A 26,280-nucleotide genomic window follows, 5' to 3' on the forward strand; every position below is an offset into this window, starting at 1 on the left:
ATGCTTAAAACGTCCGAACCCAAAGCATATTTTCCACTCCTTCGCCTCATACATAACCATGTTCAAAGGCATTTATATCTTTGTCACGTTTGCATACCACAGCTGAACTTTCACATACATTTTTGCCATTCCTCCCTTGATGATCTAGTTTCCCCGACCCTCTGCGTTAGATCTCATACCAAGAAGTAATTTCTCGAGATTTATGATGCTAAATGAATTCAAGTGCAGGCCATAATTCTTATAGAAATCATTTCTGCCATCACACATCCCACACGTCTGAAAACTCATATCCATATCTTCTATATAGCCGGCACGTAAAATAATTTGCTATCTTCGCCCTCCTTATCTCAGTATTATCATATCTAGGTATTCTTTCAATATATATATTAGGGTTACCAAGTAATTTTATAAACTTGGTTATTTTACTCCTAATCCCAAGTAAGCAAACAGTTAAGTTTGCGCCTGAACGTAACTCAAGTCTAAAGGAGGTGCAACACCAGGGCAACTCATTTTAAAGTTGGGTAAAGCTCTGATCACTATTCGTAGTATTTTCCATAATGTAAAGCACAAATACCAGGAGCATTAGAAACAAAAGGGTTGAGTTTATTGCTTTGCTGAATACAATGTGGCCTAAGATTATTGCGATTAGTGAACCTGGCTATTAGAATCAGATATGGTAAGTGGGATCGAGTGTAACGGATATACTATTTTTAAGAACGACAGAGGAGATAGGAGAGGAGGAGTGCTAATAATGATATCAGATGACTTATGTCCATTTAGGGTAGAAATACAAGAAAACAATGATGGCAAGAATGTCCCATGTAGCAATGAGTTTGAGTCTATCTGGTATGAAGTGGAGGTTAACAGAATGAAATATATGGTGAGGTGGTTGGTACCGGCTTAGCAGCACAGTCGTAGGGGGCCGAAGAAATGCATCGGCAATTAAGCCTTATGGGTACCAAGCGAATGATCATTATGGGTGACTTTAATTTTACAAACATTGATTGGGTAAAAGATAAATCTCATAATAAGAAACAGGAATTTATTAAATTGTTGCGAGACAACTTTCTCAATCAGCATGTGAAAGAAGGAACTCGAGGTCAAAGAGTGTTGGATTAGCAAATAGCGTCAGAAGGGATTTCTGTCAAGAATATGGCTATTTTCCCACCAATTGGTGACAGTAATCATGCTATTCTTTCTTGGGAAGTATCTACTTGTATTGAAGCTCCGAATAAAACAGGCTACATGCTGAACTACAAAGCTGGAAATTATGAACAACTTAGGAGGAGAATATTATCTTTGGTACGTAGTATCAGTTACTGAATGGAAAAAATGTCAGCATTGCATGGGAATCATTGACAAGTGCTTGAATCTGAATGTATTCCTAGTTTTCGAAGAATAAATAGGTTGGGAGTTAAATGGATGTACAACCTTATTAAGCAAGAGACCCACAAGAAGATGATGCGGAAAGAATATCATGAGAATAAGAGTGAGAGGAGATGGGAAATATATAAAGCTCAGGCATAGAAAAGTAACGACTATTGTGAGGAAAGCTAAAACGGAGTGTGGAAATAAATTGGCCATGCAAGCTAAAGGCAATCCAAATTAATTTTATCATTATTCCGCAAGTAAAAGAAAGAAAGAATGAATGTGGAAGAATAACTTTATTGAATGCAGATGGTACACGAGTGTCGGAAGCTAAGGAGATTGTTGAGTTAATGAGTGTTCACTTTGCTAAGATATATCAACCAGGTGTATGTAGCATGGTACACAGTGCTACTGCTACGTTGGATGAAGAGTTAGAGGTTCATGAAAATGAGGTTGAAAAGCTGTTGCATAACCTAGATAAGAATTTGTCAATAGGGACAGATGGAATATCAGCCCATTTGCTAAAATAATGTTCAGCTGAATTGGCTAGGCCTTTCACACATTTGTATAACTTGAGTATCAGCTCGGGAATAATACCACAAGAATGGAAGGAATGTATGATAGTTCCATTGCAAGGGTGGTGCAAAAACTGTGTCTAACTACTGGTAGTGAAGATTTTAAAGAAGTTGAGAAGAACTCGCATACAGAAATTGGTAGACAAACATGCTATACTCTGCAAGGAACAGCATAGATTTACTAAAGGAAGGTCATGTCTGAGCAATTTGCTCATATCTTTTTAACAATGTTACGGCTGAGTTGGATTAAGAGAATTGATGCGCTATGATAATGTTGGATTTTTCTAAGGAATTTGATAGGATACCACACGAAAGGCGGCTGTTGCGTAAACTGGAGAATATGAGATTGGAATATAATCTCTTGATTTAGATCAGGGGATGGTTGACAGACAGATCACAAATGGTATAGAGTGGGTGTGAATCTGCCAGATTTGAGGTAACCAGGAGTGTACCCCAGAGTTCAGTCCTTAGGCTATTATTGTCCAATCAATACATTAATGACATCAAACAGGGTCTATCATCAGATGTGCAATTGTTTGCCAATGATGATAGACAATCAGGGATGCTATTGATATTCAGCAATTACAAAATGATTTCAATAGACTGGAAATCTAGGCAAATGAAAATAGCTATCAATTTAATGTTAGTAAGTGTAAAGTTATGCACTTTGCCGTGCTTACAGTTCCAGCGTCATATTATATTAGAGGGTTATGCTACAAGAAACTGAAGGAGCAAGGGATCTTGGTGTATTGATGGATAAGAATTTCAAGTTCAAAAGTCACATAGCAAAAGTTGCAAATAAAATTCAGAGGATAATTGCTATGTTGCAGCAAACCGTGACATGTAAGGATAAGGAAGTCATTTTGCCTCTTTATAAGGCTTTCATAAGACCACACCTGGATTATTGTACGCAGATTTGGTCTCCCGGCTTCCAAAGGGAGAAAGAAGCTGTGGAAAGGGTGTAAAGAAGAGTTTTTAAAGATTATATCCGGATTATGGGATTTAGATTATGAGGACAGATTGCGTATATGTGGATTGTGGACTCTGGTTAACAGGAAAAAGAGGGGTGATATGATAGAGGTCTATAAACTTTTGAATGGGTGTTATAGCATTTCAACTGATGAAATGTTTCGTTACATGGAAGGCGGGGAGGAACACGGGAGCATCCATGGTAGTTAAGGTTGTTTAGTCAAGAAAGGGGTAAGAGCTAGGTTTTACTCAGAGCGCAGTGAGCGAGTGGAATAATTTGCCCTTAGGGGTAGTGAGTGCATCTACTGTAAATGAATTTAATTTATCATAGATGGTTTGGGTGATTTATAGCCTCCGACCCTGGAGGTCTCAATTAATAATAATAATATTCGTAGCTTTTATTTGATGCTTTGAAATTTTTATAAAGTAATTACATATAAAGAGCTATCTCAGTTAGTATAGACGAAGTCCTTTCGTCGGAAAGACCTGGGTTCGATTTTCGTCTATCACGCGAGGAATCTTTATCTGGTATAAGGTGAGTTAGCTGGACTCATACGGAGGTAGAGGGTATTTCGTCTCTCAGATCAGGCAACCCTGCCCCGTGAACATACACGGATTTACAGCCATGAATACTTATTAAAATATGTGGAAGAAACGGGATCCACAGCACGTGTTATTAAGCACGTAGTCAACTATGAGTCGCATCATGGTAGTCAACTTCCTGGATAGGAGACGGCAATTGAATGGGATGAGAATTCGTGGAGAATCCGAACTGCTTTGTAAAACGAGAATCTTGAAAAAAAAAGCTGAATAACTCACTCAAATACTTAATTGTATCTATCAATTTCTGTTTGTAGTTCAATTCACTTGCTCTCGACAACAGATAAAAAAAAAATAAAAAAAATAAAAATTTATGGTATTTGCATCCCAGATCGATGCGCGTAGGGGAATGTTTCAAATTACAGAAATATACATTGAATATAAAAAACAACTACTCAATGAACGAGTAATTTCATGAACATGCTGAAATACATGTCACTGGTGAACAGATACAAAATAGTCCCACCGAAAATCTAGATGTATTGCTATATTATTAGCAATGCATCTATTTGACGCGGTGTTCTGAACTATAATGTAGGAAAGATATTGCATCAGTAAAGTGTTTTTCATCAAGAGAATTGCAATTTTCTATTAATATATACCAGAATAATATATATATAATATACCAGAATTCATTTCGCGTACATCCGAAATGATTGTACAACTTACATTAAAGAAAGGCGCTAAGCATAAATGACTTCATAAACAGTTTTATTTTTAAATAATGATAAGTTGGATTTAAAATAGAATGCGAGCCACACAAAGAGGCTAAAGGCGTTTAAAAAAATAAAGATTAAGGTAAAATATTAAATCCCAACTTGCAATTGGATAATAAAGCGAAATAATACAAAACAAAGCTAATGTGAATATTAGTAGTTACTAAGGGATGATTAGATAAAAGTTTATATCATTATTGTCGTGTACCAACAAAGTAATTTAATTATGTTTTTGCTATCCACAATAGCATTAAAAAACGTTGAAAACTAAAGAACAATCTTTAGGTAATGTCGCTCGCTGAAGTCTATAATAAGGAACTCCCTTTGCTGATCAACATAGCTAACTATGTTGATCAGCAAAATAAAAATCGTTTCTTGAATCTTTAAGTAGAAGAAAGTGAATCTGCCTTGAAAGAAGTCGGAGACCCTACTCTAGAATATCCGCCAACATTATTATTTGGAGTGTGCGTGTGCTGTAGTTATCTTTTAAATTAAAAGTATTTTTGAGAGAGAGAAAAGAGACAGAAAAATGTACTAGAAAAATTCATGACCACATACATCTGCCTCTGATAACTTCCAATGAACTTTGCATACTTAATTTGAATAATTTACTTAACGAAATGGAATACAGTCTGCAATTCTGAATGCATTAAACTGATTTCTAGGAAATTAAGTATAAAAACAAAATTAATAAAATTGTATTTATAATACTGTAATTTATAGAAATTACTTTCTCTTTCTAACGTTAAAGATGTACTGAAATAGTTTCACTAAGAATTTGTATGCAAAATTTGAAATTTTGGTCATATTACGATATGAATAAAGAAAGTACCCACAATCTTATACAAAATCTGCTGTCTCTTATTTTACTGAGTAAGGGGGAGATGGGAAAGAATGACTGTAGTTATGAGTTACATTTTCTAATAAAAATATTTAGAAATTAGTGCAACCGAAGGGTCTAGTTTTTTGAACTGTCACTCTGAAAAACGTAGGCTAATCACATCCGAAATTTTTCATGAATATTGGATGACCTGGATCAACATGCAGATTTAATAGTTATGTCAACCCAGTTATATTTAAAATACGGAAATTAAGATTGAATCGAATTCGTTTTGGTTGTAATGTGATAAATAATGATGAAAAATGGGATTCAAAATAGAATGCGAGCCACAGAAAGAGGCTAAGCGCGTTTAGGAAATCAAAGATTAAGGTAAAATATTAAAATAAAAACCTTCTTTCCTTTGCTTCCCATTTCCCCTCTGATGTTTATTCTTTCAATTCCTTAAAATCATCATTCCTCAGAAAAGTTCGATACTTGTGTATTGAAATTCTTTCAAACCAATTACTAGCTTGACAGAAGACGACCAACCCAGTTGTTCTATTGAATGTTTTATTCACGAAAGCACGCGTGCTGATTTCGTTTCCTTGTATTTCAAGAACTATTGGATTTTTGTAGTGTAAACTATTAAATATAGATTCTAGTCGCTAAGAAAGGAGAAAAATTGTCTGTTTTGTGAATTATATTCTATATTATAGCTTAATAGAAAATCTACATTACAGAAAATATATTTTTGTGATGTTCTATTACACAGTATATTTTATATAATAAAATCTTATTTGCATGGATCATTTCAACGATGATATAGTTCTTAAAATGAGGCAACCTTTTATGAAAAACTCTTTATCTTTCTGAAAACACTAAACGGAATGGGAAAATTTCTCTTCTGAACAAAATCATTCAGGAAGATATCGATCGTTCTGATTCTGAACAATAACTGATCATTTAAATTATCTTGGTTTAAAAATCGTTTTGCCAATTGCAGAAGGAATTTTCTTAGTTTAATTCATTACCTAACTGTATATTGTTCTGAGATTATTTTATTTCATTTCTATATAAATACTCTTACTACTTGCAGTTTTATTTCACGCACATACTAATTTTTTTACCGGAGAAAGAGGTTTCTTCTATTACTGCATAAACAACAGATCTAAGTAGAGCTCTTCATGTTAAGCCACTTTTCAGTTTCAAATTTCGCCAGTTGCTTTCTTCATAGTAATCGGATAACCTTAAGACAGAAGATGAAACTTTCCATCAGCGTTTCCTCGAACATTCAATTAGAACGCCGACTGCAAAAGATTCTTTTATTTGCTAATTACTTGTTGACAGTTTCACCTCCTCCAGTTTAAAGACTCGCAGTTCTATGATGCCTTTTCCGAATCTTGTCATAATATTCTCACGTAAAACTTAAATCTTTCTAAGAACAAAATTTCTCCGGTCTTCTTTCTTAAACTTTCATTAGCTCTGTTTTCCTCCTTAACCCGATACCGAACGTTCTTTCTGTCAGCTTTCAATCATCCATCAAACTCCTCGGCGAGCATGAGCACTCCATGTAGGTGGCAAGCAAGAAGTTACGTATAATGGCTGACAAGTTGTTAGCGTAGCGGGAATGTCTTTATAAAACACTTAATCATTTTAAATTATAATAAATTGAAGGTAACATAATTATCAGAATCTAGTAAGTACATCAAGATTTCAAATAATTTACATTTCGTTTTGACAATATCAATAACGGGCACATCGCAAGTGCCGATAATATGTGTTACGAAACCAATACTAATAATATACTAGCATAAACAATTGCAAAAATAATCATAATTTAAAATGATGGTTATTTTTATAATATCTTTTTATTTCGTTTTTTCGTAAAGTATTAGGAACAATGTATTTAAGAGACGATCAAATTCATTTGCTGACTAAATGATCCAACTGTCGTCGCTATCCAAGAAGGCATTCAGTACATGATGCAACACCTGTTTCGTATCCTCAACCGAAATCTTCTTTCGAGTATTTAAATTGGTATTAAAGTTCGACATCTTAAGCATTTTACTTAGTTCAAAATGTCTGCCAACAACTTAATAAATGTCTGAGCAAATACAATTCACTCTATATCAATTTGAAATAACAAAAATAAACCCACTCGTTCTCCTTTGATCTTATTTACACTTTGCAAGAACTGTATTTGAATATATGAACATTCTGCAAAATAAAGAAAACCGAAATAACAAAGGAAATTTGATACACCGCGTTATTTGGCTTCTTATTTAGATAAGACAAAGACTGTTAAATTTCATGTAAACGAAGATCACCAGGTTAATTAATTACATAAATCTTTAGTTTCAAACTCGTCTCCCAATTCATTCGATTAGATAGAAAATACACTGAGTTATGAACCTCATAGGTTTCTAATGCAATAAGGAAGAGGGGTGTAACACGAGATAAACAGTAACTGAGGAAGATCTTGTATTAGAGGTGATTTTATAATGTCAGTGTGATTCCTTCTGTTCCTATGGTATGTCTTTCCCAATATGGGAAAGACGTATGATTAGTGTGTTCCGCTAGACTTCCTAGCAGTCGCTGGCTGTATTCAACAGTTCTCTGACAATTGTGGAATGCTCTCTTAGATTTGTATGTGAAGGTAATGGCAGTTTCAGTTTGGTGTGATACAGAAGAACTTTTTTATAGTCCCTCCTCTCATCTCTGTATTATATAAACTGTTGTCGGATTATGATCCATGGAAACTACTATAACTTCATCTGTGATTATTTACTATTGGCCTATCTGTCTAATTTGTTATGTAGCTCCCATCCACCAAAGGATTTACTGTAATAGTTTACAGAAAATTACTGTGGGTGTGCTAAGGATTTTCCCCTATCTGGAAACTGTTCTAGAGAGCTAGAGCAGGGTTTTCGAATTAGAGACTAAACATTGAACTTTTGCAAATCACTTGTTAACCAGGCCGGCATAACAAATATTTTATTGAAATTCAAAAGTGAACGTAAATAAAGAAGGCGAAAATCTGAGTGAAAAATATTCAATTGGTGTGTTTTATGTTTCGAAGAAAAAGTAATCTAAATAGCTAACAACAATATAGGTGGACGAATCCCAACACCGAATCAACAAGTGTTTCCACATTGCATAAACACCCTTCTGGCAAAGATATGCCAACCTACAGAAGTTAATGAGCTGAAAAGTGTAAAAAAATATATTCTTTTTAATCATGGTTTTCCCCTTCGAGGCAGTAGAGAATATTTTTCTTTTAGAAAAGGTTTTGCTGACTTAACCGCAAAATATCTTTCGAACTAATCACTATATTACGAGGAAAGCAGAGAAACTAGAGTTGTTGTATTGAAAATCGACTCCATATTGACAGAGTCGCTCGGATCGACGATAGCGTTCGCAGATGATATTCCTGACAGGAACATTAGCTTTTTTTCCCTTTCCCTTGTAGTTTCCAGGGAGAATAAGAAGTGCAGACATATAGTGGTAAGCGAGATGTATTAATCGTGTGCTTATACCGAATCATTGAGATGTTATTAGGATAAAAAAATTACCTTTCAAGAAATAAAGTGACACGTAATTGTGTGTTGAGTGGTCTAAAACAAGTAGGCCAACCCATATTAACCAACTTCTTCAAGTAGATTTATCGTTCTTTATTCATTTCCTAGAAGAAAAATCTTGCAATTCAAGGAGTACCGCGATCTCTTGTAATGGAAATTCTCTTATCAACCGAGCATGCTTATTTATTTTTAACATAAACACGACGAAACGACTACACTTATAACGCGCATTCGTAAATTATTAAAATTACTTCGCTTCTTTGACACGTGTATATGTGTAATCGTGCTTGATCCATGATATTTGGCCGATTTTAGTGGTGCAATATTTACACGCTGGTCTGCCATTACCGTAAACCTCCCAACGATATGGAGTCCAAAGAACTCGCCTACAGACCAGTAGCATTATTTATGGATATTGCTGTCATCAGAAATGCTTTTCCACAAAATATTACTAATATCAGAATAAAACCAACAGACACTCGGGTTTAGCTTTAGTTTATTTCTTTCTACGATAATCTGTTAACCATATCAAAATTATTGATTAGCTCCTTTACCCAGGCATATTTGGTACTGTTAATACCTTTTTGAATTTTTGCTATTTCTTCGTTTCACTCAATTTGATTTCGATATCTTTTTGAAAACAGCATAAAACAGAAAGGAAATGATCAAATGCAAGACATGAGTAATAGTAGAATTATTCAAAGTTCTTAGAATATTTTCAACAATTATTATTCAACAAAAAGGTAGTGCTGGAATCAGTCGACATGTTAAATAAGCGAGTTTTTTTGTATAGGCTAATAAATGGATTAGTTCAATTCCTTTAATAAATGTGATAATGCATTTAAGATCTGTCTGCATTGTGGTCATCAATATGAATGCAGCTTAGCTCGTTCTGAAGAAATAGTCAAACCAGACTATTTCTTCAGATATAAATGAATGTTTCATCCACAGATGATCACTGAAACCTCAAATCTCCATATTTGATCTCTAAAGAGCAGGTATCTGAATTGTAAAACGTAAAACTCTCCTTAACTCATCCCGATCCTAATATATTGTAGGTTTAGAACTTTCTTTTTGGAAAATCACATGAAAAGAATTTTATTTTTAATCTCTTCAAAAATTAAAATAAAAAGAAAGTGTAATCTATTCAACAATTTGAATCAATTCACGCGATAGAATTTAGAATAAGTTCAGTGATTATCCGCACGTGTTACAGATCTTAAACGACTATTTGAGGTCGATAAGTAAAAGTACGTTTACATCTGTAATCGTCCTGAAGTGCAATAACTTGAGGCAGAATATAAGCTGCAAATAAACTAATACTGGGCATATGAATAATACTTGGGATTGGGTGAGAATATGAACTTGTTTGGAACCTTTTTAATAGAACAGTAATCGGCGTTTGTTTCAATGGAGAAACACACCTTCGCCATATTTTCAAAATGAACTTGAAAGCATTTTGGAAATATTTCTTTATTGGTGCGACATTATGTTCCTATCGTGAGGTGCTTCGTTGCATTTTTATATCGAAAATTATGGTTTCATCACCATATAAAAGACAATTTATCCGATACTGATCTGTTTCTTATCATTCTTTCCATCACAGTCTTAGAGTTAAGAAGTAGTGTATTCGAAATGTTTATCTCCACCCGAACGAAATGTTCGCTCTGTGCGGAAGTTTCTAACTAATAACACATCTGGTAATCTGTGATTATTTTATCAAAACTCAAGTGACCTTGAGGGCTTTGATGGATCTAAATGGTGAGTCAAAACCAACGATAAATCAAAGTTTTATATAGCTGTTATAGAATTCATAGATCAATTCAGATTTCTTCGCATGCAGACCTTTAGAGATTTATTTCTAGTTTTAAGACTTGGTTTTCCCATGTTCTTCATGTCATTTGCATTTAGCGTACACATCTTTGCTGCATCTTATAGCAGGTACACCTTTTAAAGAGATTAACTGTTTGATAGGCTTCAGATTTCCATAAGTGACAGTCTTTCAGTTATACTATCCTTGAGGACATATTACAATTTATACCTAATAGTTCGCATATGACAATTACTGATATAATCCACCAGTGTCTCCCCACCTTCCTTCGCTGTAGAGGTGGTTGAAGAAAATCGACAAAATAGACCGATGAAATTCTGCAGTCATTTAAAGCTCACTTCGACTCCCGCGGAGCTACAGACTTGATTAACTATTGACAGGAACATCAAGCAGAGCATATATACCGACACGAACGATAAATGCGCTACTATCGTTTCGCTTAGGATAGCTTTTACACGACAGTCAAGGAGGTACCAAATGCACATGGCGAATCTGATTAAGTAGTTCAGTAATATATTTGTTGGTGATTATTGCTCTAAGTGTAGTCTCGATCTGCCCTTTAGATGCTAGAGATTAAAAAAAAAAAGTACAGTAGAAATCAATTCTGAAGTCAAGTTGTCTTCTTATAACTTAGGCTTTCGCTGTATTCTCTCCGACAACAGGTTCGCATTTATTACGAAACCAATATGCTCGCCAAGCAACTTTAATCTATATATATATAAAAGATATTAAATGCTCACTGAAAGCAATTTCATCTCTTTTGCTAGATACGATTTTCTATTTTTACGTCCAGGAGACGTTTCAAATTGCTTTAGCTGCAAAGTAATATTTGTTTGCTGATATTTCTCTTCAGTCTAGTCCATTCCAATTTGATTCATATCAGCGTCGGAGCGCGTTCTCGTTTATTGAAGAGAAACTGCAATTACATCCTAGAATGAATTCCAGGAGCCTTGCTCATTAGTGCTGTTTGATACTAAAGATTACTTATGATTCGCTGCGCATTTTATATACCAACAAGGCATTGCACAATACGACAAATAAATTAATCTGAAATATGTAAAGTGGTTCACAAATAATGATATAGAAATACCAAGTAATATTACTGCTTTTTAATTTGAAGTGATTTTAATGTAGGTTTGGTATGAAAAACCTATTATACAGATAATTTTGTTTTGCATTTTATAGTGTTTTGCTATTATGAGTTCCTATCTCATATTATTGTGAGTAAATTTCCTCGCTGTTCAAATAAATTTGAAATATTTAAAATTCATTAATCCTTGCTAAACGAATTCGATACATTATTATATCGCTTTTTTCATAGCAATTCATTAAGTAATTTGGACTCAAATATTGAACATTTTCATAATTATATCTGTGACGATCATGATATTTGTGCTCAGCTATACTGGACTACATTTATATTTCTCTCTTAACGACGTAAAATTATTGATGCATTGTCACAGCGGTCTTAGTCACTAACAAATTAAGCTACTTATATTATACAGAGAAATGTGTAATATAAAAAAACTATGGCGTGTACATCCAACATATCTGTTGTGCTCGTATATACATATTGTTCATCTGCATTACTACAAAAAAAATATATATTGGGGGGGGAGGGTGGGGTATACTGAAGAGAGTGCTACTTATCGCAAACGAGTGCGATTGCTATGGCTACAGTAGCAACCATATGATAATCATAATCAAAATCTGAGATATTAGGTTCGATTTTTTTTTATCAAGATGTGAATTAGCCATTACTAACACCATGTTCCAAAATAAAAAAAATGTGCATAAATTCACATACATATAAAACAGGAAAAAAAAAGATTTCGTTGGAAATACTGCTATTGATAGTATTATATTCATAATAATTCTAGACACAGGAGTATACAGAGGATTTGAAACTAGATGTGATCGCCATTTAATGATAAGTAGGATAAAAACGAATGTAACAGTGAAAAGAATAGTACTTCAGAAATGTTTAAAAATCAAAAATATGCACCTTTTAGAGATAAAATATATACTCAGATATAAAAACATTTTTTACATAAATTGAAATAGTTCGAAACCAAGAAGCAAATCTGAGTCTCGCTGTCAAGAAAGAAAGCTGTAATTCAGTTAGGGAGATATGTGATGAAGTTGTTTCCAAAGATAGAAAAATAAGAATACAAAATCACAAAGTGGACACAAGAAACCATACCGAGATGTATGCATTAGCAAATAAGTTGTCTGGTGCTCTACAAATGCAGAGAAAATGTACTAGAGCTAAAGAACAGTCGCAGGTAGACGTATGTGAGAATGTACAAAAATCAGAAAGGTAGCAAAATGTTCTGGAGACTATTGGTAGTGGCTTAGAAATGGAGGAAAGAGTACTGTGAAAGCAATCAAAGATGATAAAGATATTTTATATGCTGGATAAGGTACTTTGCTTATTTTTCAGTGACAGCGTAGTAGAAAATATTCAAGAAAGAACAAAGAGCAGTGCAGTATACATCTAAACATGAAATGTGGAAAGGCAGCTGGAGTAGAAGATAGTCGACCAAAAATGACCAGATATGGAGATATAAGGTTTACAGTGACTACAATGCATAATTCAGAGTGCTTGATCAGAAGGTCTAATTACAGATGAATAAATGTTCCAGGTAAGATTTGTGTAAGGGCGTACCAGAGAACAGGTTGAGAAAAAACTGTGGAAGAGAAACTAAGAACAAGTTTTCTCTTTATCACAGTTGAGAAATCATGGGAATATAACAAAGATCTGTACTTAGCTTTTGTGAATCCGACAAGGTGCCCAGAGGAAAAGCTTTTCAAAATGTTACAATTACTCGTATATGGGTAAATAAAGCATTATACGAGCAATCCCATAGTCTATATTTAAGTTTTCAGCCAGCATGTACAATTGAAAAAAATACAGTAAGATTGATGTAAATTAGATGCAACATAAGGATGCACACCACCTCCCTCGTATTCATAATTTATATTACAAAAGAAAGTGACATTAAACCCTATATTAGAATCGGAGACATCAAACATGGCTCTTTGCTTTATATAAACGATGTTGTATTCTTAAAATCATTCGGTGCAAGTATCCAGATTCTCGAATTAAATTGAAAAACAGATGTAAAAAATGTGGAACGAAAATCAGGAATTAAACTACGAAATTAGGCAGTAACGTATATTGAATATCTCCTTTATCAACAGAGAGCTGAAGGAATTCTTTAATTGAGTGCAAATGTAAGTGCCTCGGTTTTCAACCCGCCAACTTTTCCTTGTTCCTGCTGGATCTCACGTTTCCTTAGAATCCAGTTTCCCATTTCTTATCCTGCATTCTTTCTATAATTTTCCATTTCTTCCATTTCGGACCTAGTATTTTATTGACTGTATTGTACAATATTCTTTGGTTTATGAGTTCCAGTTTTTGTTAAATATTCTTACACATTTAGTTTTTTCTTAATGTATACATCTCATTGGTTTCATTGATTTATATATTTTTGTGGTTGCTGCACGTGTTTCTGTTGCATATGATAGCAGTGCACTGATTACTTCTTTGAAGTTTCTTCTTATTATGTTTTTCACTTACCTTATAGTACTTCTTCTTGTACTTCATTTGTGTGATGTCATAATGTTTATTTCTATTCCAAAGTATTTTATTTTGCTAAAATGAAATATTTTCGCTTTGATTTCTAATCGTATCTTGCGTTTAGAAATCTATTAGAATCCGGGTTTTTTGGCAACTCTCATTTTTTTCTCTGCTGATATCTTCATATTTTCTTTTATTCTACATTATTAAATGCATTTAGTAATCATTATACTCATTCATTTTCTGCTAGCATGATTATTTCATAAGCTTATCCAATTCTTAACTTTATATTTTCATTGATATTTCGCATTTTTTTATTTCATCTATCACTAACCTATAGCAAAAAATAGTAAAATATCTCGCCTAATATTTCACGTTAAATATGAAAGTGGGTAACAAAATAAGAAAATCGGACATGTTGGAAATCAGTGGAATAAATTCATACGCATTACGAAAGAAATTAGCCAAAAGACTAAATTAGCGATAAATGAGCGTTGAAAAAATTAACATATGACTCGAGAGTTGGATTAGAAATAAAGCACTTGAACAAAGTCCAGACTAGTTCTGAAAAATAAAATTAGAGTGAATATATGGCATCAATCGTAAATGATATTAAAAATAAAAATTTTTAGTATTCAAGAATGTGTGAGCAGAGCTAATCTAAAGGAGCATTGTTACGTAAACACAATGGAAGAAGGAAGATTATCAAAGCAGAGCTGCTAGTTTAAAAAAAAAAAAAAAAAAAAAAAAAAAAAAAAAAAAAAACATATGACCAAAATCTAGGTGAGCTGATTCAGGTAGAAGTACCTTAGAAGACAAATTTTAGATACGACAGCATTACAGTAATAAATCAGACTAATTTGGAGGAGATTAGTAATATTTAATAATGTAGTACTATCATATATCAGTGTACCCCTTAAGAGTACAAATTCAGGAACCTGCTGGTGGTGAATTCTTATTTTTATTAAATTATTATGAACTAATTTTTATTTCCCACTCATATGCGCTTAATTGAATGGAGAGTTCTTTTTTTAACTGCAATTTTAAGACTTACGATAAAAACATTTGCTGCATTTAAGTTTTAATGGTAAAACCCCAGAAGATTAAAAACTTTCTGGAAGCCAAACAGTGCCCATCTCGAGCTGATATTTTCGGTCAGATTTGAAGACTGTAAATATTACAATGAGAACAAAAGCAATATAAATTGACTCTGCATTGTATCTCGATCGGATAACTTTATAGTTCTGCCTGAAGTTTATAAAAAAAAATAGACTTCCCCAGTGGTTCTTCTTGAGTGATGTATTCATGGATAAACATGACAATATTATGAGTGCATAAAACGCCCGTAATTTGACCGTTCTCCAAATGCATTTAACTTTCTATTCTGTCGGATTTAATTCACAATAAACGAGCACTTACGATGGAGTAGTGTAGATACGATGTATGTCAAGGTATTGCTCAGACGTTTAGTTCAATGATTTTTTGCAAAGTCACAGTCACTTCGAAATAGCTAAACATATAGGCGTCTCTAGTAAGCGCTATAATTTTATATTCGTTTTTTATTCTCCAGTACGAAATGAATTTGAATCGCAAATAAAGATGCTTACTAATGTCTGAGAAGAACAAAAGGACCTCTGCAAAACGGGGAAAGATTTATAAAGTTATCGCTACCCAGTTGTATTCGAAATCCTGATTGCAAAGTTTATTTTCTCATTTGGAGACGGCAGAACTTGTAAGCGTTAGATAACTGAACATGGACTAGAGAGCCCACTCTATCACTTTAACAATACTCTTGCTTCGATTGCAGTGTTCGTGCTGCGCTTGGAGGTTAGTTAGCCGCGTGCAACAAAACGTGATTTTCGTGTTAATTACTAGCATTGTTGGAACGGTTATAGCTTCAGCCACAGCAACAAATGCTCCTGGATGTGAACTTGTTGAGGGACCAGAAAGAAAACCATATATTTGTCATGAAGCAACCCTACGTTAAAAGCTCTTATGTGAATAGAACATTACGCCTAAACAGACAAACGAAGCTTTATAATTCATGAATTAATAAGTTATTCATGAAAAAAAAAAAGTTGGGAGGTTAAAAGCACAATAAAATAAAACAAATTATCAAAAATGTTATTGCAAAACTTACGCAGCTAAGATAAAATGATTAATTACTGTGGCATGAAATGCATGAATTATGTGGATTAAAATATTTTCGTGTATCAATATTTAGTTTTTAAATAAATATAGAGATAAGATGATCAGCAGTTCAAAAATTGGGCGGTTTAGTCCAAATTGCACTTAAATATGTGGAATGCACTTTAAAAAATTGAGGGGGCCCATCGCGTGTGACTCGAATTTGGAGAGATCATTAATTTTACTTCGTTTCTAAAATGTATCCCCACCTTAGTATTAATTCCGAATCTATTTATACTTCCTGTTGCTTAATTACGACCACTTTTTGTTCAGTGCAATGTTAGTCAGTACTCGAATATTAAAAAAAAAAAAACTTGATTTTCTAAACTACACATCAGGAGGTAGAAGATTAGTTCAGTTGTTAGCCACAGAATGTTCAAAATAACACTAAATTCGAAACATAAAGCTAATTTTGCTACTTCGTTGCTAAGCTTATTCCCCATTCCTTGCAACGTAACGAGACTACACAAATTTAAGCAGTGAATCAGAATTTTATGCAATTTTAAATGAAAAATTCAGGATTTAGTTTTGTTGTAAGCGGAAAGGCATCACAGAGCTCAAACACCTGATTTATTATTTACATAGTACCCACTTACCATGCAATATTAATAGCATGGTAAGTGGGTACTATGTAATTTACATCCAAATCTCTCTATCTGATGTTCTCTGTTAGTAGTTACTCTCTGTCTTTGATTTCCTTAAAGCAATCTTTACTGTTCTGGCGTATTATATAGTCACCTAAGTAAGTTGGTTAACGTACATTTATATTGTTCTTTATTGTAGTTTATTAAAATTCTAAGTTATATATAGATTCAAAGAAATGCCAGTTATACGCATATTTTGATACTAAAAAGTTATTCTGTTATATGGAATGGGAAACTGTGAAAGAATCCGATGCTACCGATTGAAATGCACGGATGATGCTGAAAGATTGAGTTGTAAGTGTTAATTATTATTGTCAAGCCGCAATTAAATCTAGAAACCTGTAAATTATAAGCGTGAATAAGAGGTTTGCTCTCAGAAACTGAATGAACGTACTCCAGCTTCAGATGCCTAAATCATTCTTGAATTACAACCAACACCTTACCACCGATTCCGGTTGTTGTGAAACTACATTAGTTTGTATTCTATCCACAAGTTCCTGATATGTCAGTCATAAAGGGGACTTCTAAAGATAATCCCCTTCTCGATATATGCGACTCTTCACTGAAGTATTTATCATCGGTTCGGAATGCAGGAAGGAATACGGTTTATGAATGAACAGAGCCCTGATCTGCTCAAAGGCATAAATTTGAATTTATACCTTAATTTTCTCAACCGTAAATATTCTGAATTAACTGGGAGCTCTTTATCATTTCAAGTCTAATAAACCGACCATGGCGATGAATTTATGCATGCTTTTAGAGTTATGGTAGCCACTGCATGATGTTTGATATCGCAGAGGAAACGGTACAATTTTCCATGGTTACAGACAAGAGTTGATAATATTTTCGGATTCAAATACCATTCTAATCATAAAGAGTTAATTCATTACGGTTTACATTCTCGGCAGTAAATAACAATGATCTGCAATGTAAATGAAAAAAGTTCAAAGTTACTAATCTCGAATATCACGATTCTCTGTCTGCATAGCTACTACAAAACAGAAATTTGTATTCATAGTTCTCATTTACTTATTAGATTCTTATGTACAACGATCGTCAATATTTTTTGTGTCTTAGATTTTGGCCTTCCTCTTCTATCTAGAAACTAAGGTCTGCTACTTATAAATAACCGCTTAGTACGTGACTGTCAATGACGCGGATGGTGTTATTGATCAGATTCTCCTGGGAGTATGAAATTAGAAAGCTAATACCGAGTAACCCGGTATAGTTAACGATAGTAAAGTAATGCACTGTTTCGGAGAGCGTGCCACCTGTGATGTTGTAATTATTCTTCTTCGTTGAGATGATTATAATTAGCAGCTGTTGCTAAAATGGAATTACAGGAACAGGAAAGCATAATTATGACAGACATGAAATACTTCGGAACTACTGTAGATGCAGTTGGAATGGATTTTAGCTGCATCCTAAGCGGAAGGAGTAAAAATGGAACAGGAAATTATTAACTATTCTTGCTTACCCATATAAATAATGGGGAAGCAAGGATAGTTCTGTTATTAATATATATTACTTCATAAAATGAACAGGAAGAATTAAATATAATACTGCAAATTTAGACAAACTCAACTTGCAGTGTAAAGAAATATTTTACTATAAACTTAAAAGCAGGTAACATGATCACGTTATAGCTCTTCACCCAATGACAAATATCTACTTCTACCTATATTTTAAGCAATATTGTTAAAAATAAATTGCTGTGGTATAAAATATTTAGATGTAAAACTGCTTTATTACTTGTAAAGGTATTTGCTGTTTGCAGATTGTCTGCTTTAAAAAAAAAAAAACAGAAAATCTGCATGATGTTAGTGTTTCACTTATCTGGGATAGATCTCCGAATATTTCTACTTAATTTCCGTACCATGTTATTCGAAAATCATAATTTGTATAATAAAAAAGGTAATCATAAAATCCCTTTATTTTCGAAATTTATTGAATTACTGCTTTAGCAGGAATATGTACTGGGATTTAAAGAATAACACTTTGTTTATAAAATAAATTTAATATTGGACACGATAACAGGAGGTTCACTCTTTCGTTTCTCAACAAACCATTTAATGCTTCAGTTACAATTTAAAAGAAATTGCTCATTCTTTTGTAAAACGGAAATAACAGGAAAATAAAAACATTCTCTCCATTTTCCTAGAGTTGATGTAGAGATAACAAAAACCATATTGCTTGGTGTAAGTCTGTATAATATAATTTCGAGTCAGACAATATTTAATGAAACCTAATCAAACCAAAATCTATAGGAGCATATTAAAATATGTTTAATGATATTTATAATATTTAGCATTCGAATGACTAATGTCTGTGTGTGAAAGATTTTCTGATGCAAAAGATGTTCAAATTTCTTGTTTATAAACATCTCATAGCTTCTTATGAGACAGGATAATTTATTATAGTGTAAAACGTTTTACGTTCCTTCAAATATTATTGAAATCCGAACTTGAAAACACCCCATATGCAATCCTATCAAACGTCTTTCCACATTATTCTTCGGTTGTAAATAAAGCCCATTCAACTTAAATGCCACGTAGTTTCCGATCGTTGTTCAACCTGCACGTGATTCATATTCTCTTTGTGGTGTTAATATAACGAAAAGTCTCACGATTTCATTCTGGTATAGTCGCCGATATTTGCATTTTATTGCGCATATCCTTCAATCCTGTTATGAATAATATTTAGACATGAAAAACCATTTCGCGGATATTCTCATCTTCCGGCATAATCTCGAAACCAATTTCTTTTTGATTTTTCTCACATATTTGAGTTTAAGAATGGCTGAATTGCCCCCATAGTCAACCTGGACGGAAATAAAATATCAGAACTTTTTTCAAGTCCGGTTTTTTCTGAGAAATTTGAATTTTTTTGCTGCTGCTTCTGATGTTGGCTTTACGCTGTATTAATTTTGAAAACTGCGAAACTTTTTGCGCAGATTTTCTTTATCAAAAAGGAAAATTATTGGAAATCGCAATTCTACTCGGAGACGAAAGTAGGGGCTTTTCAGAATATGTAACCTTGTTAGTGCGAAGTAATTTATACTTAAATAAAATTATTAATATACCATAATGACTGACCATCCCTCTTAAGTGTTATTACAAAGTATCATAAGAGATAATGTAGAAAACAACAATGCTTTATGAAAAATAACAAACATTCGTACCTGTAGGGAGATACCAATATATAATTAAGAAGAAATAATTTAATAAAACAACTTACATTCAACTTCTCATCGGGGGCTTATTTTCACATAATCAAGCCTCCAATAGGTTGACTGCATACTTTATAAAAGCACCAATGAAATAATGTATTAGTAATAACATCACGTACTTGGAGCTTTTCTTACATGACGAATCAGTTATCGTACGTGTTTGTCGAAGGCTGTTGCTATACTGGTTACTATAAAAATGCCATGTAGACGATCCAGTCACTAAACAATAAACGACTGCATCTATGAGGGACACGAATAAAACCAGAAAATAATTAAGACATTTTGACTAATTTCGTATAATATGCGTTTAGAATAAGTCGAGATTATTGTTTGACAATATATCATATTATTGTACCATTTATTCCTAAGTACTAATATGATTTGTGAAAAAAAAAATTTTTTTTTTTGAAGGGAGGAAATTACCAGCGATTTCTACCACAATTAATACGTCTAATCTGCTTAACCATTTTCTGAACAGATAATAATAAATTCAAAAGTTATTTTTGTAATTTAGTGAGTTTTGCATATTTGCTTTCGTCAAGCTTTATTTTAAATCACATAATGATCATAACAACGAATTACTTGGGTTATATTTCTTTTTTTTGTTTGTTCTTTAAACTATTCAATCATCTACGTTTCCTACTTTGTGGAGTTTCCACGGAAGTGACCATTGTCTCTTTAAACAAGACAAAGCACCGTGTCATAAGGCTGCTGGTGTAACTGCATAGTTTTTGGACATAAACGTCATCACACTTAACTGGCCTCTATACAGCCCTGATCTCAACCCTATTGACTATTTGTGGGATGAGCTATAGCGTCGGGTTAGGTCAAGTGACATCAGCCACACAATAGTCCAGGATCTTATTACATGCCTACAGGAATGATGTCTTATTTTCATCGCACAACAGCAATACTCTACGTTTACGTGTTTGAGGAATGTGAGTTTTATATATGGCAGTACATCTTAATTATCACACAGGATTTGTAGTAGCTGCTCACTACTCTAGAATTGTAAAATTCTTGCATAATTTAGACAGATTCTTGAGTTCTGGTGAAGGTAGAATGCCTTGAAAATTGCCATTACGTAGTACGCTATTTGAGAAACGTTGAGAACAAAATTCAAAATCCATTAAGACAGCTTGACCAGAATTTCTTACTTGGTAAATAATAAATTCATATTCAACGCTGGTAATTTTTCTACCGATTCATTCTTCATATTCTTTCAAATACTCGAGTCATACTATTTTTATGTCAGAACATAGTGTATTGTTGAAATTCTGTTTCTAGAACTCGATTATCATTTTTGAAGTCATGATTCACGTGATTTATTATCTTGAACACACTGGTTAAGCATCACCAAAACAAAAGGAATTATGTCTGTACGATTTTCTCAATTATTACTATATGTGTTGTAAAAATATTTTTGGAAAATAATTCGAATTGATTTACTATTTTACGCGACCGTCGTTGTTTGTACACAAACTCGTCTACCAGAGGCAGGGGCTTGCACTGGCAAAACGTTAGGTCACAAAATCTTTTAAAATAATAAAACTATGAAATAAATACATATGTATGTGTGAATTAGAAAAACTACATTATGAAATGCGTTTCAAAGATTCCTATTTTTTCTATTAGTATTCTCATAACATTTAGACATGTAAAGGCTTCCTTGTGTATAAATCATGTGCTACCAAAAACTGTAGATTTTTATAAAATATTCCTAACTGAATCATTTTAGCCCACGTATTACATGCACATCATGCACATTCGAAAAAAAATAGTTCATTATTTATAACTTTAAAAATATGATTTTTTTTCAATCCTTAAAAGTACGCTTGCAGTTATCTCTAAGAATCTTTTGAAACTTTTCTTAAGTCTATTGCATCTTGGACAAGTACTCAGATATTTCATGGTGAATTCAAAGACAGCAATGCAATTTTTTGCAACTTAAAGAAGTCTTCCGCTGGGAAAGTTCCCAGTTATTTAGTTGCTTGCACATTTATCTTGTGACTGGCAAATATCTAGAAACATCTGCTTTACTTCTCGCACTTCCACAATTTATGACAAAAGATATTTTTGTATATCGCTGTGGTGATCATTAGTCATTCGAAACAACCAGTTTTTAAAATCCCAGAGTTTAGTAAATTGCTGAGAAAAATATTCACGTTGAAAATTTCGTATAATAACAGCTATTTAAATATTTATGGCATTATCTCATTGATGAATTATAAAACTCGTGCTATTAAAACGTACACTTGTCTTGATGCACGCTACAACTTCAAGTAATGATATGAATATTAATAAGAAAGAAAAAGTTATAAAACTCAGCTAAGTATTCTTATTCGCTTTTATTTTTTCCGATGACTATCATTAATCCAACGGGTATGTCAAGAACAAAGTCTTTTTTGTAAATCTTTCACCCTCCCCCCGTTCTCCTGCATGTATGTATTTTCTATAGTCCATAAAGTTTAAATTTAGCTATTCCGTGGTTAGTGGCTTCCTAGAAAAAAACTGAACGTTATATTATGGGGTTAATAATAACGATGCATAATGGTATAGTAACTACGTCACAGAATTAGACCAAACAGTCGTGACGTCATGTGGAGTGAGATATCGATACTTTTTGTGGTCAATTTAAACAGTATCCATCCCACGTCAGTTGAGATACTTTCTCAACTATTTGTGTTGAGAAATTTTTATGTACAACTTTTATATGCACGCGATAGAAAGATAGTATCTTTCGGTTGGATACATTGAATTTCTTAAACTCTGAATTGGGTGATATTTCTGTAAACCGTTATTGGTACGTTGAATTACAGAAACTATGCAGTTCAGTTTTGGATTTATAAACACGCAATATATTATTCAGAATGCTCACATTCTCTTAAGTTGAAGATATCTGTTCCCTAAATCTGCCCCATTGAAAACAGGATAGTATTATCCTACGTCTCTTGCATAAAGTCAGCATAACCATAAAAGGGATTTCCCTCTTTTGACCATCATCACAAAAAAGTCACATATTTGGGATGATGTGAAGGGCATAATAGTTCACGAGAACTATTATGCCCTTCTCGAGACAACCACCATATATAAAGTCGTCCATCTCATCGGAAAAAAAGTTTTGATTGATGATTTACATTAATTATACAACATCCTTTCATAATTTTGAATAAAATGTAAATCTAATACTTACTGGAGAACCCTATTTAAAATGCAACTAACATGGCACATGTTGCAACCAATAGTGAAAGCAGTTGGACATCATCAGTATTGCACAAATGTTACTGTAAAGCAACCCAAATGCATACAGAGATTGGAAATAAATTTATTTATCGTCGAGACTGGCCAAAAAAATCAGTTGATCAAAGCTAATTAACTTATATGAAAGCACCATGTACAGTAGTCGGCGCACGTTTGGATAAATTCAATATGAATTTTAAAGAATAGCCTACTTAAGCCAGCACTGTCAGTAACAAGTTGGTTTCGGTTGGAAAGATCGATGTCCCAGTCCTAACCTTGGAAGGCATTTCAGAGGCTGTTTTCAAAGAAAAGCGAGCTAGTCTCATGTACAGTTTCTGAAACCATACGACGCGCACTCCTCAGAAGAATTAATCTCAATATTAATTAGGTTTATCCGACATCAAGTTACTACTAACATGTTGGTTTTCGTATTATCATTTGCTTTCCCCACTGTTTTTTTTTGGGGGGGGAGAGAAGGCGGCTTTTTCTATTTATAGATATCCAGTGAGTCTTCATGTATCTCTTTCTCCTTCATATTTATATTTAACGACTTCCTTTTATCGTCTTCCCCTAATAAAACTATTTAACTTACGAGTTATAATATATACCGTTACATTATAAGGTACATATGCATTTCTAATACCTGTGCAATGAAATCCAGACAGATGGAAAGACCTCTGCAGTGGTTTTATTTTTGTGCTAAAGTACAACTAACAAACGAATAAGAAGAGCGATATTTGTAAATTCTGATAACAATAGTAAAGAAAGTTAGATTGGTAAAATACCGTGTAGTGAAATAATTATTGAGCCTCCTGTTTCAGTATTAGTTATATTCGACAAGTACTCCAGAGATACGTGAGAATTTAGAATAGTCGAATCCAGAAATATATACTCATGTGTCAAAATATTAGGACCGACCTAACAGACTGCATGATCGAACGGAAACAAGACGATGGTAGCCGTGTCCTATTGATTTTTATTCATATCTTATTTTTATTATTATTGAATAATATTATTGATATTATTATTATTGATATCCGTTCTTATTGATATCCCAAACTCGTATCATTTCATCTCCATTTAAATCACTTTAACTGCTAATTCTGTTAATTAATACGCCAGGGGTTGCTGTCGTATTAATGCAATCGGTTAGCCATTCCTCTCCTGCATCCCCTAAGGGCGATATTCATGACTGTAATCTGTGTGTGTGTGTGTGTGTGTGTGTGTGTTCACGGGGCCGGTTTGTCTGCTTGCCGGGTGAAAAACCCCCAGATAAACTGGGGGAGAAAAACCCTGCTGGCCATGCCCAAGACCGGTTAATTTGTCAATGGCTGAGAAATATCCTTGAGCTCCTGCCGTCGTCGACGGGAATCGAACTAGGACACTTCTTTCCAAGGTATATGGTTGGGAAAGCGCATAGACACTAGGCTAACCGAGCGGACTTTGTACTCGCCGGGCTGCCTAATTTTTCTAATTTGAATCCCATCGAATGTTTGAGTTCGTGTGGAACGCAACATCCTTTGGTGGATTTTCGCTAGCTGTTACCAAGATGTGTGTTTATGTATGTATGTATGTTCGTTCCATCTTTTTATTTAAGTGCTATTTCCTAGCAAAGTTCAGCGACCAAATTTGCTTTTGGCTTTAGTGGCTCTAATTAAGACCTCTGTGTTCAGTTTAGTCCAGTTCTTTATATTGTCTAGCCATGATATTTTCTTCTTCAAGGTTTTCTCTTTCCGTTGAATTTACCTTCTAGTATTACCTGGGGAATGTTATATTTATGATTTCTCATTAGATGTCCTAAGTAGCCAGTTTCTTCGTTTCACAATATTAATTCTCGATATTTATTTATTCTTCTCAGTATCTCTTCATTCTTCACCTTTTCTGTCCATGGAAGTTTGAGCGTGTTCAATAGTATGTGTAAAAGAACTTATGAACAGTGAAACAGATATATATCCCATATCAGCTGCCTCTCAAATTGTAACATTAAATTTAAAGGTTATGAGACCAGTATGGTCCCATAACCATTAAGGTGACATTTGTTTACTACTGTAGTCATATCAGCCCATGGAAATGTGGTGTTTTCGTCTTAGCCAAAATCAGAAAACTAACTGCAGGGCACAGTCGGTGATATAGAAATCCGTGCAGTTCTCAGTGGATTGTTGGAAGAGTATCTGCACATTAATCAAGAGTACAGATTTTAGTCGTGTTAACTGAAAATCCATGCAATGGAGCAGTGAATCAATGACGCTAAATATTTTTCCCTGTCGGAAGGACGATTCTGAATTAAGTTGATCCAGGTGGGTGGGAAAGGCATTATTACAATGTGAAGGTTTGCTATAAGGATATTATGAAGCTGTGTGTTGTAGTATTTGGAAGGATAGATGCTGACATAAAAAAATCATATATTAATAATACACCCCTTCCTATATTCTGGCAGAGATATAAGGAAGAGATGTCTTTTTCAGAGCACAACAATTTACTGCCGTTTGAAGAAACGACGTGACATCAATTCAGTGATTAGAAGCAAATACGACTACGTCGATATGGCTAAGAATACTTAGTCCTAAAACTGTAAACATATTCGACCATTCTTCCTTCAAAAGAACTTCAAGCTCCTTGACCGGTATGGCCTCAAAGCTGTTGTTTTAGCCATAATTTCAAAACAACTGCAACCATATTTTCATGATCTGGTTAGGAAAATTCGTCCAAAGGTTTAAAATGTATTCAGGAGTATAGGGGGCGTCGCAGTGTCTTCAGGTGTGCAGTTGTTCCTGCCATGTTCCTTTTGCATGACTATCTTCTCCCTGAAAACCAGCAAAGCTTTTCCACCTGATAAAGATTTCTTATGGAGATATTTGTGCTGGATCTTTATCCCTCCCATTCATTGATAGAAAAATATATTTAATTTATAAAATAATTTAAATATTATGCAGCAGAATT

At 33.7% G+C, this 26,280-nt stretch overlaps 1 long non-coding RNA gene across 1 annotated transcript in view; it reads left to right on the forward strand.

The window, feature by feature from the left end:
- Positions 1–26,280, forward strand: part of LOC150094396 (uncharacterized) — a 51,863-nt gene that overhangs the window by 25,280 nt on the left and 303 nt on the right. The gene's annotated exons all lie outside the window — the stretch shown is intronic.

Source organism: Typopeltis vanoorti, chromosome 22, assembly GCF_054136105.1.
Source record: "Typopeltis vanoorti isolate ZY-2024b chromosome 22, IOZ_Tvanoo_1.0, whole genome shotgun sequence".
NCBI lineage: Eukaryota > Metazoa > Arthropoda > Arachnida > Uropygi > Thelyphonidae > Typopeltis > Typopeltis vanoorti.